At 50.3% G+C, this 21,238-nt stretch overlaps 1 protein-coding gene across 1 annotated transcript in view; it reads right to left on the bottom strand.

The window, feature by feature from the left end:
* LOC146830090 (uncharacterized) overlaps positions 1-19,956 on the bottom strand; it is a 39,656-nt gene extending 19,700 nt beyond the window's left edge. The window contains exons 1-2 of the mRNA XM_085604325.1: positions 19,220-19,956; positions 4,773-4,890 (exon numbers count right to left, since the gene is read on the bottom strand). The gene's annotated coding sequence lies outside the window, so the exon portion shown is untranslated. The remainder of the gene's footprint in view (positions 1-4,772; positions 4,891-19,219) is intronic.
* Between the last annotated feature and the right edge of the window lie 1,282 nt (positions 19,957-21,238).

The raw sequence follows: 21,238 nt of genomic DNA, 5'->3' as shown, positions 1-21,238 counted from the left end.
TCTTTACCCTTCTCCCTACCCTTGTCAGAGTTTTTAGGATCTTGCTTCTTGGGTTTACCACCTTGGTTCTGTACCTTCTGCCTTACCTTGGTTCTGACCCACTTGTCTGCCTTCTTTCCCAATTCTTGATGAGAGGTCAGATCTGAGTACCAGGTACTGGTGCAACTGCTGATTCTAACAATTATTAAGGATCTGCTAACTCATAATTAAATTGTAAATCCTTTAAAGTCATGCACTTTGCTGCCAAGTAACCAACCTTCCAGAGCCTTAGTAGCACAATCTACAAAGTCTACCCAGTCTTGATTCTGTGCCTTTTGGGTATCCCTGAACTTTAACCTGTATTGCTCAGTGGTTAGGCCAAACCCATCAATCAAGGCACTCTTCAGATTTATGTAATCATCTGCCTCCTCCTCTCTAACAGTGAGGAGCTTATCTCTACCTTTGTCTTCAAAGGAGAGCCATAAGATTGCTGCCCACTGCCCCTGGGGGACCCTTTGAACTTTACAGGCCCTTTCCAGTGCAGTTATCCATTTGTGGATGTTATCCGCACTCTGGTAGGGAGGGACAATCTTATTCACGTTTCTATGGTCATAAAACCTCTCCCTATCTCTAGAAATGTTGCTGCCACCATGGGACTCTAGTCCCACCTTTTTTCTAGCTCTTTAGATCTCTAGGGCCTCCTTATCTAGGGCTACCTGCCTCTGCCTGATTTCCAGCTGAGCTTCCTCATACCTAAGCAGTCTCTCCCTCCTCTCCTGAGAGGTTTCCCTCCTATGAGAGGAAACAGATGTCCCTACTGATGAGTAAGAATGGTTAGACTCCAGTGGGGGAGATCTTGACCTTCTAGGCCCTCCACCAACTCTTCCAGGAGGGACAAAGAGGGGTCCATTGTGGTCATCTCCATCACCTTCTAGGGGAATTGGATTTTCCAGGATCAGATCATTGTCATCTGCCTGGCCAGCCTCAGAGGTTAAGTCATGGTGAGTTACACCCCTAGGCCCTTCCTCTGGTGCTGCTCCACCCACTCTGCCTGCCCCTTCAGACCCTAAAGGTCTTCGGAGATCATCCAGCCTGAGTACTTCTATGAGATGCTGGGTGGTTGGACTTTTGCCTGTCCTCAGTTTTCTAGCTGTGCATAATGCTCTCAGTTCCATGAATGGGAGGTTATCATACTTGGAAACTAGAAGCCCATTGACTTCTAGCAGGGACCCACTGGTTCCTGGCCTTGAAGACATTACTAGTGAGGTGTAGTGTATTGCACTACCTACTCTAGTGTGGACTACTAAACTCTCTTATTTATTTATTTATCTATTTTTCAGATTTATAGCGCGCATAGCTGCCCCAGCAATGGGGCGTCCCAGCGCGATCAGAGAAACGAGAGAGTGGCGGGACAAGAAGGAGATTATACAACGGCAGGGAAGAGCCAGGTCTTGATCGCCTTGCGGAAGGAGATATGAGTCTGTATCTGTATGATGGAAAGAGGGAGTCGATTCCACAGTAACGCTGCAAGACAGCGGAAAGACCGCCCCCCAGCTTTTGCTCTCACCGTCCGGGGTACGATAGCTAGCAGCTGGTTGGATGATCTAAGAGATCGTTGAGGTGTATACGGTTGAAGTAGCTTAGATAGACCCAATGGAGCCTGTAGAGAGAGAATTCTATGAGCAACAAATCAGGTTTTAAATTGAATTTTTTATTTCCACAGGCAACCAATGCAGCTTGGGAAGGATGTGTGCAACCGATGCAGATCTCGGGAGTGCCACTAGCATACGTGCTGCGGCATTCTGAGCTCTCTGTAAACGCATGATACAGGATTTATTCGCCCCAAGATACAATCCATTCCCATAGTCCAGTCTCGATAGTATAGTCGCCTGGATTATGGTCTGACGATCTCTAGGGGGAAAAAAGCCCAGTACTGGCTTCAAACCACGCAGTAGGCCAAAACACGACCCAGCCACGGCCTTGGCTTGTAAGTCAAAAGTCAGACCGCTATCGATCCAGAAACCCAAGTTTTTGACCGCTTCTTTGGGCACCGGGGCTGGCTTAAGGTTGTCAGGCCAGCAATGATCAGACGATAGGTCCCGATCTTTTCCAAATACTAACACCTCAGATTTACTGGCGTGAAGTTGGAGATAATTGCTGGCCATCCAGTTTGCCACCTCAGCAAGATCTTCCCTGAATCTACTTAGATTTGCGGTGTTCTTTTTGGAGTAGGCAATCACTAGTTGGGTGTCGTCAGCGTATGACACTATTGACAGACCCCTCTTCCGAGCCACCTGGGCCAGCGGTTGCATGTAGATATTAAACAAGAGGGGGCTCAGGATAGACCCCTGAGGCACTCCTCATTGTAAGGCATACCTCCGGGATTGAAATGGTGGCATCCATATCTGAAAAGATCTTTCAGTTAGAAAGGCTCGGCACCAGTCAAGAGCCAGATCCTTCACTCCAATATCAGATAGCCGCCTTAGTAGGATTTCATGGGAGACCGTGTCAAAAGCGGCACTTAGGTCGAGAAGAACTAAGGCCGCCGAGTCCCCTACATCCAGTATCCCTCGGATTTCCTCCGTCACTGTCAACAAGGCAGACTCAGTGCCATGCCGAGCTCTAAAACCGTTCTGCGACGGGTCAAGGATAGCATTTAGTTCAATGAACTCCGTCAGAATAGTCTGGACATGTAGTTCTACCATTTTCGCTAAAAAAGGAAGTTGCGAAATTGGACGATAGTTACCCGGGTGGACTGGGTCCAGCGACGGTTTTTTCAGCAGAGGGATAACTTTTGCGTGTTTCCATGTTGCAGGTACTATAGCTGACTCTAGAGAGAGATTCATCAATTCAAGATACACTGGTAGAATGGATGGCATGACTTGGGAAAGATTTTTTGGGGCCAGGGGATCAATAGGTGAACCTGATTTAATTTTTTTGAACCGGGCCTCCACACTTGTTAGAGATAGCGCTGGAAATGATAGCAAGCTATTTAGGCCCGGGGAGGTCGGGACAATGGGCCCAATCTTCGTAGCCGGATGAGTTGTAGAAAGGGTGTGCTAAGCCCTTAACACACAACTCTAAGTTCAGTAGAACTTACTGTTATTCTAAAGCTTGTATTATATGTACCTAGGGTACCTTTAGTGGTTTTCAGTTAGTCACTCAATTGAGATTATCTGGTAAAATAATAGCAAGCTGGAATCCCACACGCCGCACAGCAATGTGAGAAGTTGGCCTGGTATATGCTGTCCACTAGTTATAGTGGCCACCCTGTACCAGTCCATACAGGAAGGCGATAAGCAGATGCCCACCGATGTCGGGTGATTTCAGGTGAAGAAGGTGAAGCTTGACTCTTCAGCCACGAGGACCAGGAAGCATCGAGGATGACCAGGAGCTGGATTCGAGCTGTCCCACGAAGGATGTCGAGTGCCGCAACGTCGGGATCCGGATTGTACTCACCAAGCCTTGGCAACAGCAACCCACGCAGAAACGAGAAAGATGCTTCGGTGCAGACCAGCAAGGTCTGTGGGACTCACCACTTGGTAGGGAGTTGGGGCATTTCTGGAGCAACCAGAAAAGCCCAAGGAAATTCAAAGTTACCCCCTCAGGGACCCACCAGTCAACGGACCAAGGATCGCGAAGGGACCTCAAGATGAAACACAAAATGGCAGCCCATGGGTCACTCGGAGTGACCAGGCCGACAATCTTCGGTGGATTCAGTGCTTGAGGTGGGGGCTACAAGTCAGCCCAAGTATGACTTCAGAATTCGTTGAGAAGTCAATGCACTTTCAAAAGTGCACGGTGAACAGGAGTTCCGTCTAGGGATATCTAAAGTTCTGGTTACAGAGGTTCCTTACTTATACCTAAGGAAGGGGCTGGACTAGCTCTGGGGACCCACCTATGGGAGGGTTTGGAAAGAGGGGTGGCTACACCCATCTCCTTTGTCCAGTTTTGTGCCTGTGCAAGGGCTGGAAGCGTGTGAACCGGTGTGAGCTGGACTATGCACAGGGACACCAAATGTGCCCCCAGTGCAGGACTTCAAAGCACTCAGAGAGTGCTCCCACCCAGCCCCAATACACATAAGCCTGTCTGGCAGGTGATTACACCTCCCTGTGATAGGAAACCTATTGTCCAGGCCTCCCCTGTCGGAGTTTCAGTCAGTATATGGTCAGGCTGCACTACATACGGCATCAGAGAAGGGTCTCCGAACGCTGCAGAGGGGCTCTGCTCATGCAGGGGCACCATCTAACATAAGAACCAAGCACTCTGCCATCAGGATTGATAAGGTCTGCCATAGGAGTGACTTATAGGTTTATATGTGTGTATATATATAGTGATACAAGTAACCTATACCACAGTCAGGGGTGCAAGCACCATCTTACCCAGGCTGCAGTAGCAGACCGGTGGTGTCATTTTGGGTGGCTTCCCAGGGGTGGCATAATACATGCTGCAGCCACTGGGAGGCCTCTGGGGTACCTATGCCCTGGGTACATAGTGTACCATATACTAGGGACTCACAAGGGTACCTCAGGATCCAATCTGTTGTGTATCTAAAGTACATGCAATCAATTTAGAGAGGAAGCAGCTAGGCTGGGGCCCTGAATAGCAGGGCCCCAGCTAGACTAAAGTCGAAAAACAGTGACACACCAGCAAAAAGTGGGGGTAAACCTGTGAAGCAGATGCTACTCTCCTACAACAAGTACACATGTGTACACGTGTTTAAGAAATAAGGTATATAAACCGCACCCGCTACCTGAAAATTGCTTCATCTCGTTTGAGATCCTGGCGCTTACCTGTTTCCAGCCTGCCCTTGTCCGGACTCGAGTTCCGGTTGTCCTTTTCAGGTTCCCAGCTGATTTCAGGTGTCCTTCAGATTCCTTCCCCCCGACGCGTCTTCCGGTTTCCGGATCCCTGCAAAGAAAGAAAGAATTTAAAGAACAATTCCTGTTACAATCTGACAAGACATTCGGTAACATGTTTATTCCTAGAAGGTTGCGGTCATTTGATATTATCGCTCTTCTGCATTTGTGTAGTCATTTGCTCTTTTTTTCTTTGAATTGCACAGAAATAAAGGGAATAAGACTTCATTTGAAAGGTGTTCCAAGGTCAAGAGCACGCCTTGAAACAATGACTTTCACTTGAACTAGAAAGCTTTATTTTGTTAATTAAAAGACTGGAAAAGCAGGAAAAGCGAACTGTGAAAGTCCAGAAGCATAGAACTATTATATATAAACACAGCTAAACCTTTGTGGAGTTAATAATACAGAAAGACCGTATGAGCAAAAGCTGTATGTTGCTTATATGTGTTTGTATCTTAGTTTACAAGATACCAGGTATGATGTCATTCAATGTTTAAAGAAAATATCTTTGTTACTAAAGACTAAGGGCACAATGTTAATATTGTTACATTGAGTTGTAGATGCTCTCAACTGATGAACATTAAGTTAAGCATTTAAATAGAAGGTTGGCCATCAGAAGGAGAAGGTTTATTGTTTGTGCACCTGGTAGGATACAATTCATATACGTAGTACTATATAGAAGAGGATAGAGGGAGTGGATGTAATAATTAATAAGAATACAGTTCTTTTTTAGAAAAAGCATGAATATAAAGCCCTGCAGACCAGGACCATGGCATTATGCACCCTCCTTCTAGAGAGATATGATTCCCGACATCCAAGAAGTGAGAACAGCATCCACTATTTATTTATCTTGTCTCTCTATCTCCCATCCCCCTTCTCCCGGAATGTTATAGGATCGGCAAGCTAGACTTTTCTTGCCGTTCTTGTAGCGTTCAGAGGGATTGAGGAACAGTCATCATCAGCAGAGGAACAAAGTGGAGTACAGGTGAGTGGCGAGCTTAACAGTTCTGATCTAGAGCAGAATGCCTGCAACATCCTGCTCTGTCAAGTGATGTCAATCCAGTCTTAGGCCCTTGGAAGTGAGTTTAAAGTACTGGATCTGTGAAAATCTCCCTCGACGCCGACACTACGCTGTTGCTGTAAGAACCGTGATTTTCTCTTTGGGCTTCGCGCGCATCTTCGACGTTGCACGACTCAGCTCCAACTTATAAGCTTTCAACACAGCAGCACAACTTCGATGCATCTTGACCCTCGACGCACCTTTGACACCGTATTGCTTGGTGCCAATGCCTTGACATAGAGCTCAGAGGAGCACTGAGGCGGCAGGGAGCTCAGAGGAACACCAGGGCTGCAGGGGGCTCAGAGGAGCACAGAGGCTGCAGAGGTTCAGCGGAGCACTGACGCTGCAGGGGCTCAGAGGAGCACTGAGGCTGCAGGGGGCTCAGAGGAGCACAGAGGATGCAGGGGGCTCAGAGGAGCACTGAGGCTTCGGGGAGCTCAAAGGAGCACAGAGACTGCAGGGGGCTCAGAGGAGCACTGAGGCTGCAGGGGACTCAGAGGGGCACTGAGGCTGCATGGAGCTCAGAGGAGCACTGAGGCTGCAGGGGACTCAGAGGGGCACTGAGGCTGCATGGAGCTCAGAGGAGCACTGAGGCTGCATGGAGCTCAGAGGAGCACTGAGGCTGGAGGGGCTCAGAGGAGCACAGAGGCTGCAGGGGGCTCAGAGAATCACTGAGGCTGCAGGGGGCTCAGAGGAGCACTGAGGCTGCAGGGGCTCAGAGGAGCACTGAGGCTGCAGGGGGCTCAGAGGAGCACTGAGGCTGCAGGGGCTCAGAGGAGCACTGAGGCTGCAGGGGGCTCAGAGGAGCACTGAGGCTGCAGGGAGTTCAGAGGAGCACTGAGGCTGCAGGGAGTTCAGAGGTGCACTGAGGCAGCAGGGAGCTCAGGGGTGCACAGAGGCTGCAGGGAGCTCGGAGGAGCACAGAGGCTGCAGGGAGCTCAGGGGTGTACTGAGGCTGCAGGGAGCTCAGGGGTGCACTGAGGCTGGAGGGGGCTCAGAGGAGCACTGAGGCTGCATGGGGCTCAGAGGAGCACTGAGGCTGCAGGGGGCTCAGAGGAGCACTGAGGCAGCAGGGAGCTCAGGGGTGCACAGAGGCTGCAGGGAGCTCGGAGGAGCACAGAGGCTGCAGGGAGCTCAGGGGTGTACTGAGGCTGCAGGGAGCTCGGAGGAGCACAGAGGCTGCAGGGGGCTCAGAGGAGCACAGAGGCTGCAGGGGGCTCAGAGGAGCACAGAGGCTGCAGGGGGCTCAGAGGAGCACTGAGGCTGCAGGGGGCTCAGAGGAGCACTGAGGCTGCAGGGAGTTCAGAGGAGCACTGAGGCTGCAGGGAGTTCAGAGGAGCACTGAGGCTGCAGGGAGTTCAGAGGTGCACTGAGGCAGCAGGGAGCTCAGGGGTGCACAGAGGCTGCAGGGAGCTCGGAGGAGCACCGAGGCTGCAGGGAGCTTAGAGGTGCACTGAGGCAGTAGGGAGCTCGGAGGAGCACTGAGGCAGCAGGGAGCTCGGAGGAGCACTAAGGCTGCAGGGAGCTCAGGGGTGCACTGAGGCTGCAGGGAGCTCAGGGGTGCACTGAGGCTGCAGGGAGCTCAGGGGTGCACTGAGGCTGCAGGGGGTTAGAGGAGCATTGCGGCTGAAGGTGAATAAGAGGCTGCAGGGGGCTTTATGGGATACAGGAGGGCAGGGGGTTCTGAGGTAACGGCAGAGACTGATCAGAGGTGCACTGAGCTGTACAGGTGCCTCGAAGTTGTATATTAAGCAGATGAACAGGTCACCCTTACATTGAAAGATGATGAGTCCTGCAGGATGACAGACACAGGCAGCCCTGCTAAGAGCCACGCATCTCGTGTAAATGTAACACATATTAGTAATATAAACGCATCCCAACAAGCATTAGACACTGGCGCACATACTCGTAGCACACTTGGTAGCGCTAAACTGAGCAAATAATGCTCTCCCTGTAAAGTAGTTTCGTCCACAGCTGCTTACAAGTGACAGCTTTACGTCTTCTGGTTATACACCAATGAATCAGAAAGGCTCTCTGTCCCATTAGAGAGCACGGATGCTCTGAAAATTGGGCGAGCAACCCTCCCTTTTTATGCATTTGATTTGTTATTTAATGGCACCATGTGTGCTGCTCAGACTCCTTGTTACCTACCCCCCACGGTGGCTCGGATTCTCTTGATGCAAGATGGCGGTGAGAAGAGCAAGGAACCTCCTCCATGGTCCCGCCCAACTGCTTCCGGCCTCAAAAGCAAAATGATCCTGTCCGACCCCTGGCTTCAATACCAGAAACGTGTCCCTGTCCTGGGCCGATGCACAAAAGAGAACTGCTTTCCTAGCAGGCACCAGAGGAATACTGTTTTCTGGTGGTTTTGAGCTTCAAGACTCCCCACCCCCACCCCACGGAAATAATCAACACATACAAGACAGGTAAGACGCCTGCTCTCACTCGAGGAGTCAATGTGATTATAAAACAAAGGATTAAACAAAGAGGTTTAATGATAGACGCTTATAATACTGAGAGATTGTTGATAAGGCGCGGGAACATCATATGGAAATAGACATGCTCCTATACCACAATAGTGATTCTTTATAAGCACATATAAATGTTAAACATTCTGGAGACATTAAGCTTGTTTTCATCAGTCTTTCCTCCTACCGATATCGGTTTACAGGAAGATAGGATGGACAACACGTGTAGCCTGTAAACCTTAAGTGAGGAATGCATTTTTTAAAGAGAAAGGGAGGTGAAGTTTAAAAGGAAGCAGTGACCAGAATAACTCAGATAAGCTCAAGATTGCAAGCCCAAACCATGTTGTAATTTTTTGTTTCCATTCCCACCAGAACTTAAAAGAACCATATCTTTTTTTGAAAAATGTGGCTTTGTGATTCTGTCCAGCATTATTAAGTGTGAGCAGCGGGGGAGGGGTGGGGAATTTGTAAGAGCAAAACATAATTATTAGGTGGTGCAAAACAGTGTGTCAATCAACGTGTCACACATAACACATTGAAACATCACACAAAACTGTACTCTCAACCTACCTTGCAGCACCCACATCACACCTCACCTCTGAGAACCCCACTGGCTCCCCGTCCAGAAGCGCTGCCAGTTCATGGTACCTACTCTTGCCTACGAGGTGCTGCATCAGGAAGCACCCGCCTACCTCAACCACCATCTGCACTTCCACCAGCTACCCCGGAACCTCAGATCTACCTCGCTGTGACTCACACACATCCCACGCATTCGCAGAAGTAGGTCAGGAGGCCGATGATTCTCCTATCTAGCAGCAAAGACCTGGAACGCCCTCCCCAGGACAGTAGGACAGCCACCATGCTCACAACATTTGGAAAGAAAGTGAAGACCTGGCTTTTCAACTGATGCACCTGAACTTTCCGCACCTACTCAGCACCTAGAGACCCTCACGGGAGATTAGTCCGCACTCTATAAATACTCTTACATTACATCACTGAATACCTGGAAATGCCACTCCTCAACCGAGAAAAGAAGTGAGCAAGACAGAGAGCGGACTGAATGAGTTACTGCGCAAATTATCCTGTTTAAGGATGGTCGCCACACAGACCTCCAGGAAGCAGATGCTGCAGTTGAAAACTTCTCTGCCGCCATCTTGGAATGGGACAGGTCACCCTTACATTGAAAGATGATGAGCCCTGCAGGAAAGCAAACACAGCGCGGCATCTGTCTCTCTGCTGCCTGCTCAGAGCTCACCTTCGATATCCAGCAGCACCGCCTCCCTCGGGCCTCGGCCTCGTTCTCCTGCACCTCAGAGGCTGCTGCTGGGGTGCTTGTTGCACCCCTCACTGCACATGCACAATGGGCAGACACAGTTTTATGACCAGGGGGACAGGAAGAGATGTGAAAGACCGCTGAGCCACTCTAACCATTTCTTATCCTATGAATTGTTCTAGTTGGCCGGGAGGTAAAAGGGGGTTAACATTAATCAGGGAGTTTAATTATTCATGTACCCCATTTGGCTACACAATGATGACCAGAATTCAGTAAATAGGGTTAGGAAGGTTTATTACAAATGAAAAGCCAAATTAATGTATATGATTCTTAGGAACATACAATAAAGATACAGAATTATCATGGGAAAACCCAATTATCTAATGAAATTTAGTCTCACTATCATAAGGCATATGAGTGGTTCAGTGACACCAATACAGGAAATGAGTAGCAATATTTGATGTTCTGTATGCGAGAGGTAGCGGGGTTAGAAGGGTTCCGAGCGTGGGATCTCCTCGGGATCTCTCATTTGGGCGACGTGTGGCGGGGAAGCCACATGTGTTCCTTCCAGGAGCTTCAGAACCGGTTCTCGCTGCACCCCTCGCAATTCTATAAATATCTCCAGCTGCGCCACGCAATCCAGTCTCATGTCCCTCTGGATTCAAGGATCCCTTACCATAACCCGCCCGAAGCTCAGGTGATGTTGGGGTGTCTTGGGAAGGGGGGACTCTCCTGTATTTATCGGACCCTGGTCAATAACACCCCGGTGGACTGGGACAGAATGAGGCAGCAATGGGAGGCTTGGGTGGGACCATTGGACGAAGCTGATTGGAGGGACGCCCTTATGGCACCCAGGACGATTACCTCATCAGCCAGGCTGCGGCTCATCCAGCTTTATTACCTGCATAACGCCTACCTGACCCCGGAACGCCTCTACCGTGCGGGCCTTTCTACAGATGCTTCTTGTGCACGTTGTGGGGCAGACCCGGCGGACTTCTTCCACATGGTATGGACTTGCCCGCGCCTGGGGAACTACTGGGGCGAGATTGAGCTTGAGTTAACTGAGACCCTGGGGTGGGAGGTCCCCCATGACCCCAAATTGGCTTTGCTGGGGATAACGGATGGACTGGACGGATCCCGCATTGAGACATGTTTCCTAACTACTACTCTGGTAGTGGCTAAAAGGGATATCGCAGCTGCCTGGAGGCAGACCGACCCACCTAAATGCGCTGCATGGAGAAGGGGGGTGGACTGGTGCGCAACGCAGGAGCGAATGGTGTATACGGCTCGGGGTTACCCCAAAAAGTTTAGCAGAATATGGGGGAAATGGCTAGGGGGTCTAATTTAGGGGAGACGGTGCAGGTGGGGGGAGCGTGGGGTCCGGGGAGGGGGCGGGGGGTTTCGCTATTGATTGTCACTGATTCCGTGATATGTCACTTTGATGCCAGTTCAATTGGATTGTTGTATGTGTATTTAAGTGTGTTCTTTCACAAAATAAAAATTTGCTTATCAAAAAAAAAAAATATTTGATGTTCTGTAAAAGATCACGAAGAAGGTCAAAAGTAATCTAATCAGAACTCCAATTTAAAATGAGGATGTTTAGCACTTAAGGGTGTCAAAGGATTTGGGAAATGCAGCAAATGCAGGAAGGGGTCAGTATAGTGGCAGCTTGGATAGAGTCTTCCAATGATAAGGTGATAAGTGTTAGCCTAAAGCCACATTCAGTCAAGAATAAAAGGACGCAGAGAGGTCTGTACCTCTCAAAGTCCAAAGGGCACTGTCCTAAAGTCAAACGGTGTGAACACCAGTTAATGCCCAAGAATCCTTCAGAGTATCATCACATATCCACGTCATCAACGACTCCTTTGTGCTTTCCATTCTCACCGTCGGCAGCTGCAACATTACTAAATTCTCCCATCTCATGAGTCTGGGCAGCGGTATCGACCTCGGGTACCGTGCGACGCCGGATACAAAATGAATACAATTCTTCTGATATTGTTCTGTCTCTCCATGTTCTTGCCAAGGTCTTTCTTCTCAGGCTCTCTATCACTAATACATTGATACTGTATTCAGGCCTGGAGCCTCGGCATGGTAGTCAAATCCTCCCTCTCCATGACCCGTCAGGTCAACGCCGTCTCCTCCAGCTGCTTCAACACCCTCCACATCCTCTGGAAGAACTTCAAATGGATCCCCCCCCCCGAACCAAGGAAGACTGTCACCCACGCACTCATAACTAGCAGACTGGACTACAGAAAAGCCCTCTGCGCCGGGATCAAGAAGTCTCTACTCCGCAAGCCCCAGACAATACAGAACACCACAGCCAGACCCGTCCTCAACATCCCTCGACACGAACACACCCCCCAACACCTGCGAAACCTCCACTTTCTCCCCGTCGAGAGGAGAGTAAGTGTCAAGATAGAGTACCCACGCCTACAAATGCCTCCACAACACCGGACCCCAATATCTCAACGATAGAATCTCCTTCCACGTACCCAAGAGAAACCTCTAATCCACCGACCCTGCCCTCGCCGAACCCCCGCGCATCTGCAGTGCAAGAACGGGCAGAAGAACATCGCAGCCAAACCCGGAAATGAACTCCCAATCGACATCAGACGCGCCCCCACCCTGCACATCTACAGGAAGACCCTCAGATCTGGCTCTTGAAATGACCGGAGCTGCAGCGCCTTGAGACTCTCACGGGTGAGTAGCGCGCTATAAAATCCCATGATTGATTGATTGATACTCTTTTCTTTAACCAATGAAGCCTTGTGAATGCACCTGCAAGAAAAAGAACACACAAGAAAAAAAGAACAGTATAGTTTCATGTGAGAAGAAATGCAGGCCTTGTTATGCTAACTTAAATAGTGCATTTCAATGTGAATCTTTAACATGTGTCTATATGTGCATGCACAACTACAAATAAATGAAAACGTTAATAATGAATTTAGGATTGAATGTGTGTTGCACTTTCAGTAAATGCAATATAGCTTTGAAATACATAACTGTAAATATAAGCGAGAATGACGATTTTTAATGTAAATGTGAACATTGGAGCGCACACATATGAATCTCTCTTCTCTACTTGAAATGAGTGGATGGTGTAGCCGAGGTATAGTAATTAAGTAGGTTTATTGATGAAGTTCAGGTCCTAAGTACAGAATCATAGAAGCCCCACCAGGAGCAGCTCCCTTGCTGCTCAGCCCCTTCTCTCAACTGACACTCACCCACCAGGCATCCCCGACACTCTATCATCTCATCACACACACCAGCATCCCCAACATTCTATCACCTCATCACACACACCAGCATCCCCGACACTCTACCATCTCATCACACACACCAGCATCCCCGACACTCTACCATCTCATCACACACACCAGCCTCCCCGACACTCTACCATCTCATTACACACCAGCATCCCCGACACTCTATCATCTCATCACACACACCAGCCTCCCCGACACTCTACCATCTCATTACACACCAGCATCCCCGACACTCTATCATCTCATCACACACACCAGCCTCCCCGACACTCTATCACCTCATCACACACACCAGCATCCCCGACACTCTATCATCTCATCACACACACCAGCATCTCCGACACTCTATCATCTCATCACACACACCAGCCTCCCCGACACTCTATCATCTCATCACACACACCAGCATCCCCGACACTCTACCATCTCATTACACACCAGCATCCCCGACACTCTATCATCTCATCACACACACCGACACTCTATCATCTCATCACACACACCAGCATCTCCGACACTCTACCATCTCATCACACACACCAGCATCCCCGACACTATCATCTCATCACACACACCAGGCATCCCACTGTCCACCCACACTGGCTGAGCAGCAGGACAGACAAACTGGAAGACGCATTGCACTTAAACCAAGATACAACACTACAGGGAATACAATTTAATGGTGAGGGGGGTTTAGTAGGTTCTAAAGACTACATTTCACATTAATAAAGTTAAGGCACACAGAGTATATAGTGTCAAGTACACGTAGACAATGTACTTCTGTGACGTGTGGGGGACGAGTCAAATGACGCTGTTCCAGATGCATCAGAGCTCCGAAGCCCCGCGCGGGCAGAATACAATCATTTCAATGTGCACTTTTCGACTTCAAATCCATTGTGCTTCATACCTGGCAGGTTCACACATTGCCTGTGTGACATTCCCATGATTTCATAGAGGTGATGAGAAATTAAGAGGGAGACGGGTAACTATCGGACCCAAAGGGCCATATATAAAAAATCCTCTCTGAGGAATAAAAGACAAGACAGGAACAACTTTGGGGTAAAACTATTCCACGCAAGCTGAGACCGTAGCCCAAAGACCCTTTGGCACTCAGTCAGCATGATTGACAGGGGACCTCACCATATAAACAATACAATTATACCAGAACCTAATTGGGTATCATCTCTGGAAGCTGCCTTCAGTTTGCCCAAAGGCATTGATGCCAACACTTCTCACGAGACAGTCCAACAGATGCACGTGCAGCGGACATTGTGTCACAGAAAACAGGGTCAGCAATACAGAAGCCACGTCATATTCACGACTCAAACCAAGAAGGTCACACAGAGCTGGCAAGCTTTTAGATTGCACATGTGTGACACTGCCATGATTTCTGTGCACTTATGAGTGACATTCAACAATCGATGAGTGACACTTAGAGTGACACTTTCTCCCAAGTAAAACCAAGCTATGAAGTGAATGGAAACAGAGTAATATCAGAAACGACCCCCCTTTTGAGCAACGAGAAGCTCTAACAAGACATTTAAATGCGTCAAACCCCTGAAATGAAAGGTCACTCACCTACTGTCCTCCCAGCCAGGCAGGGTCAAGGGTGACAGAGTTTGAAAGAGAGGCTCCGCAGCAGTCTAGCGCTGCAAGTGCACCTGAGAGCAGCTCAGCGCTACAAGTCAAGCACCGCCCTGGGTACTTGGGTGAAATGCAGGCAGACCGCCTTGAGCGCCTCACGGCCACCGCGGCACTTTAATGCTGGACTAATGCATTTCAGTGCAGCGATGCAGATATCTGCAGTAAAATGCATCCATCTAACCCCAGATGCCGTAAATGAACAGGACTGCCGGGAAATGCCCAGTGGGATGAAAGGCCTGTCCAGCCCTGACTAATAGCAGATGTACTTTGTACTTTATTTTTCATTACCATCCTTTTTGAAGAGCACAAACCCCGCAGACCACGTCCTGTTTTGAAACTGTATATAAATGTAAACGTAAAAAGAGCGCATAAGCAGCATTTTGTAATCTCCCCCCTGGGGGTGGTGCCAAAGAAAGAACCTGGGGCGTTTCGGCTGATACAGCACTTGTCGTACCCGGAAGGGGACTCAGTGAACTTTTGGCTAGATGAGGGGAGGTGTTCGGTGTCCTACTGCTCCCTAGACCTAGCGGTTGACATGATCAGGAGGGCAGGTAAGGGAGCGTGGTTGGCCAAGTCAGACATAGAGTCGGCATTCAGACTGCTGCCGGTACACCCAGATAGCCAACACCTCTTGGGCTTCAAGTGGGAGGACAAAGTTTTCTATGACAGATGTATGCCCATGGGTTGCTCAGTGTCATGCTCGTACTTTGAGGCGTTCAGCTCCTTCCTCCAGTGGGCCCTAACGAACAGGTACGGGGTAGAGGGAGTGACCCACTACCTGGACGATTTCCTGTTCATCGGGGGAGCTGACACGCAGGAGTGCGCAAGAGCACTGCAGTGTTTCCAGGATTTGTCAAGACACTTGGGTGTGCCTTTAGCTCCGGGCAAGACGGAGGGTCCGGCGCAGGTCTTGGTATTCTTGGGAATCGAGTTGGACACAGTCAAGGGTGAGTCCAGACTCCCTGCGGATAAGGTACAGGCCCTGCGTCAGGATATTCACAGTTTGCTCTGTAGGGACAAGGCTACCCTGGGTGAAATCCAATGCTTGTTAGGAAAACTGAACTTTGCAGTCAGGGTCATCCCCATAGGGAGGGGTTTCGCTCGAAGACTAGCAAGGGCCACAGCGGGGGTGAAAAAGAAGCACCACTGGGTCAAGCTAGGTTCAGGTTTAAAGCAGGACCTTGCCGTGTGGGACGACTTCCTTTCCCGGTTCAATGGAGCAGTGATATGGCGGCAACCGTGGGTGGGCAGTCAGGAGCTGTGCTTATTTACGGATGCCTCTGGCAGGGAGGGCTTTGGGGCGATCCTTGGCGAGGACTGGTGTGCGCAGGAATGGCCCAACGTTTGGCGCAGGCGCAAGATCACAAAAAACATCACGGTACTTGAGCTCTTCCCTATTGTAGTTGCTTTGCACCTATGGCCCGAGACGTTGTCGGACAGAAAGGTCCTATTCTGGTCTGACAACATGGCGGTCGTCCAGGCCATCAACGGTCAGACAGCCAGGTGCCGGTTGGTACTATGCCTGTTGAGGGAATTGGTTAGGGTCTGCCTGCGCGCCAATGTTGAGTTCAGGGCCAGGCACATTGAAGGTGTAAAAAATGTGGCAGCTGATGCTCTTTCTCGTTTTCAGTGGCTCCGCGTCAGGGAGGCCTGGCCGCGGGCGAGAGCTTAGATGACCCCATTCCCGGAGCACCTTTGGAGGATCCTGCAGTGGGACAGCAGCTGAAAGCGATGGGAGAGAGCGCACTGGCCCCAGGTACCAGGAAACGTTATGGTACACACTTGGCAACCTTTAGGGCGGTGTCCCTGGCGCTGGGCACTTCAGGGGCAACAATGGAGATCAAAGTCAGAGCATTTGTGGTATGGGCAAGGGGGCAGGGGAAAAGCCACTCTTGGGTGGGTAGCCATTTAGCGGCGGTGAGTCACGACACCAGGATATGCGGGGGAGCTGACCCCACCAATTCTTTTGCCATACGGGCCGCCATGAAGGGTTGGGCAAGGGACGAGCCCAGGGTGCCGGACAACCGAGCCCCCATTGACTTTGACATACTGAGGGGCATGCTGGGCGTGCTTGAGGCGGTCACCTATTCACCATACGAGGCCACGCTATTCTCTGCTGCCTTTTGCCTAGCATTTTTCTTCGCATTCCGCATCAGCGAGCTGGTGGCCAGGTCCAAGTACGACAGCTCGGGGGATGCTCTATGTCCGTCACCGACTCCTTGACCATCCGCCTCCGGAGGTCAAAGACCGATCAGGCGGGGCGGGGGATTGACGTGGTTCTCTGGCCCCTTGGCGACCCCAGGTTGTGCCCAGTCCACTGGGTGAAGGTGCTCCTCGGGTGCCGCCCCCCCGCCCCGGGTTACTTGCTTGTACACAGGGACCAGGCCCCGGTGACCAGATACCAGATAGAGCGAATGATCAGGGCCAGCTTGTCCAGGGCGGGTCTGGACCAGCCAGAGAAGAGATACTCCAGCCACTCTTTTAGGATTGGAGCAGCCACGGCGGCCCACTTGGCTGGTTTAGCGCCCGCCAAGGTGAAAAAAGTGGGGCGGTGGGAGTCGGACTGAAGGATTGGACAACCCCTCCCCCCTTTTTTGGTGTGCCGTGATTTGTAGTGGTTTTTGTTATTATGTGGATAATCTACTGTTGATTAAATAACCATGAGTGTGAACCATGTCTCTTGTTTACTAGGGCGACTGGTCTGGGTGATCGGGCATCCATTTATCTCCAGGGCGGCCCGATGGGCATTGCACCGAAATTGGATGCGGCACTTTCCACAGACACATGTGGAGTGGATGGGTTTCCCCGGCATAAGATGGTTTGAGCTCCGGAACAAGTTGGAGCAGAGGCTGGTCTCGCAGGGCTCCACCCTCCCCCACACTTTGGTGATTCACCTTGGGGGGAATTACCTCATCACCCTAGGAAGGAGGCTGTTGCTGCTAGCCATGAAAAGAGACCTGGGGGAGATATGCAAGCGCTTGGGGCAGTGCGAAGTCATCTGGTCAGAGATTATCCTACGCAGAACTTGTCTGGGGGCCAAATCAGCGGAGGCAGTAGATCATTCTAGGAGACGTATTAATGGGGCAATGCGGAAGTTCACGGAGCAAAGAGGCTTAGGTTTTATACGACATGAGATGATCAAGGTGAGCGTGAAGGAATATTTCGATATAGATGGGGTGCACCTGTCCCAGGTGGGCATGGATCTATTTCTCCTAGACTTAAGCGAGGCGTTAGAGATGAGAGGTTGCAGGTAGAGCAAGGTGTGGTGGGGGGCCCTGGCGGCGACGGTGAGCCACCTCCAGGGCTGTGGCGGAGTTACAGGGCGATCTGGAAGCAGGCCGGTACCAAGGGTACCTCTGCGCGGCACCATAGGGGGGTGCCTGATCCAAAACCGAGGAGCCTCAGGGGAGGGTCCCGGAAGCCGTGTCGGCGCCCCACTAGTCCTGCGGGCGGTTGTGGGCCTGAACAACCGGGGGGTTTGCTATGCGACGCTCCGTCCCGAGAGGGGGGGCGTGAGTAGAAGTTACCAACGGCACGTGATCCTGGAAAAGAATCACCTGGATGGCAGCAAAGGCGGGGTTCGCTCCAGCGCTGCCCGGCTCATCAGGCGGGCAGGCGGTCCAGTTGGTTGCCTGCCCTTGGATCGCCCGCAAGATAACCCACCCATTACATATTGTAATATGTAATAAACCTGCAGCAAACTTTACCCAACTCAGCAGTCTGTGTGTGTGTTATTGGGGTATGCATTCTGGGGGAGGGGGGACAGAGGGGTGCCCCTGGCGGTACTAGGGTGAAATGCAGCCAGGCCGCCTTGAGCGCCTCACGGCCACCGCGGCGCTTTAATGCGTGACTAATGCATTTCAGTGCAGCGATGCAGATATCTGCAGTAAAATGCATCCATCTAACCCCAGATGCCGTAAATGAACAGGACTGCCGGGAAATGCCCAGTGGGATGAAAGGCCTGTCCAGCCCTGACTAATAGCAGATGTACTTTGGACTTTATTTTTCATTACCATCCTTTTTGAAGAGCACAAACCCCGCAGACCACGTCCTGTTTTGAAACTGTATATAAATGTAAACGTAAAAAGAGCGCATAAGCAGAAAAAAATAGCTTCCTCGGTCAAAATAGGAGTGAAACTAAAAGAGCAAAATCACTATTCACAGCGTCAATGGGAGCAGAGAAGCCAAATATTAAATAAAAAATAACCCTGCATCCGGAGTGTTAATAAACAGCTGTGCACCCTGTGCCCTGGAGAGCAGTTCACAAGTGCGGCTTTCTCCCAGGTGCTAATAACCGGACACGTCACGAGTGACGTCACATTCCCAAAGGTGTCCCTCGAATATGAAACAGGGCAGTAGTTGGTTTGGGGGTTCAGAGTTGAGCACAGCTGCCTGTACCCCCTTTCACACTTGGCCTTTTCTTAGACATTGACAATCACCCACCGCAGCGCTACGTTTTTTCTGCGCACTTGAAATTAAACAAAGTGATTGTAATGTGAGAAGTAAACAGATAATGCACGTCATCTGGCCGGAGCCCAATAGGAAGCGACTTACCAGAGATAGCATTTAATAGAACATCAAACAGTAAAACCGTTTATGAATAATATTCAAATTTCTGAAGAGCAAAGCAGAGGCTTCCGGTAATGTTCATGGCTGTTTGAAGCGCTCACCTGACTCTGTGCCCGGACTCCGGTTCCTCTCCTGGGTCTGGGTGTCTCTCCTCCTGGGTCCAGGGTGCCTCTCCTGGGTCTGGGTGTCTCTCTTGGGTCTGGGTGTCTCTCCTCCTGGGTCAGACTGTCTCTACTGGGTCTGGGTGTCTCTCCTCCTGGGTCAGAGTGTCTCTCTTGGGTCTGGGTGTCTCTCCTCCTGGGTCCCGGGTGACTCTCCTCCTGGGTCAGTGTGTCTCTCCTGGGTCTGAGTGTCTCTCCTCCTGGGTCAGACTGTCTCTACTGGGTCTGGGTGTCTCTCCTCCTGGGTCAGAGTGTCTCTCCGGTCAGAGTGTCTCTCCTGGGTCTCGGTGTCTCTCCTCCTGAGTCAGAGTGTCTCTCCTGGGTCTGGGTGTCTCTCCTTCTGGGTCCAGAGTGTCTCTCCAGGGTCTGGGTCCCGGGTACAGGCCGCTGGCCCCTGCCTGCAGACAAACATATCCTGCCGCACTACCCACGTGCACACAGCGCCTCGTTAGCCACAGTTCCTCTTTTCATGCAGCGCTAACAGTAGTACCAGCGCCACCGCGGAAATGAGTCCGTTTAGAAGTGCAGCAAAGGGCGGGGTGCGGGGGAGAGAGTTAGAGGGGGCGGACGCGCAGTGTGAATCTGGGAGGGGGTAGGGTGGAGTAACTCTGGGGGTACTCACTAAACATAAGAGAGCACGTCCCTTGCCCAGCTTTACAGACACCCCCTGGGCCCTGGTGAACATGGCGGACTGTGCAGAAAGGGCGGTGGAATACAACCTTCCGGACTCTGCTGTCTCACAGCATCTTGCCAGAGACTACAGGAGAGCTGTCTCAAAACCCCTGCTGGGGAGTGAGAGTGCTGCAGGGTACGGGGTCAGACCTTAAAGCGGTGGGTGCTTCAGGACAGGGGCGTCTTAAGGATTCTGGGGGCCCAGGGCCAAACGGATTTTGGGGGCCCTGTTCAGAACAGCTTTGAATTTGTGAACCGGTTTCAGCTGGTTCCTGCCCTCTTTGGCCAGGTCACTGACAGTGCACAGACACCCTGGTACAAACTCTAGATGTGTTTACATCTAATATTCAGGGACAGTGACGTGTGTTTTCAGTGCTGTAACACAGCTGCAGCAGGTCACTAAAATTACTGCTAATAATCATGTGACACCCCTCCCAGCTCTCATATTTGAGGTCCTGTTTCGATCTTAAAGAAACTTTCTTAATGGATGTTGCATGAAACATAAACACAATATTTGTCAGAAAAATGTCTGTAGGCGACTCTCACACACTATCCACATTTAAAATAAATTAAATGAAAATGCTATTTACAACAATCTTTCCTTTGATAGCTTTATTTCGGTCAAATGACCATAAAAGCACAGATAAAATATATACATACAGGATAAAACATAGATAATTATGCATACAAGATAAAAAGTTATTAAACAAAAGTTATCAAAGATGAGATGATACACAGTTTTTGTACATCAATATTAAGAACAATCAAATTTTCAATCAGTTAATCAGGGCAGACCTCCTACGCCACATACCATATAAGAAACGGGAAACAGTGAACACAATAGGTGGTGAAGTATCATAACGTAATATCCTGCATGCTTGCGCACATTGTTTTAGTCCCAAATTTCTACACAGTGGCACAATCCAAGATCTACGTATTTCCTTATAGGCGGGACAAAAAAATAAGATATGGGCTAGGTCTTCTTTAGATTCGTTGCAACCAGGGCAAACCCCCTCACCTCTCCCTGCCCATTTGCAGGTCAGTTCCCCAATTGGGAGGCAACCATACCTTAACTGGATATATAGCTTTTTTGCACTAGGGGGCTGGATCAAATCTAAGAACTCCTCCCTGCTGGGTGCCAATTTCACTTGTAGAAAGTCTGTAGTCAACCTGCCCATGGACTGTGAACGGTATAACAGAGCTAAGTTGTGCTGTCTAAGTAGGGCTAGCAGTTCCAATTTCTGGACCGCTATGCAACTTTCCCCAGGAGTCTCCCATAATCGTGGC

The sequence above is a fragment of the Triturus cristatus genome, chromosome 5_1, assembly GCF_964204655.1.
Source record: "Triturus cristatus chromosome 5_1, aTriCri1.1, whole genome shotgun sequence".
Classification (NCBI taxonomy): Eukaryota; Metazoa; Chordata; class Amphibia; order Caudata; family Salamandridae; genus Triturus; species Triturus cristatus.
Note: the sequence above shows the minus strand (reverse complement) of the source record. Positions and strands in the feature narration are given on the sequence as shown.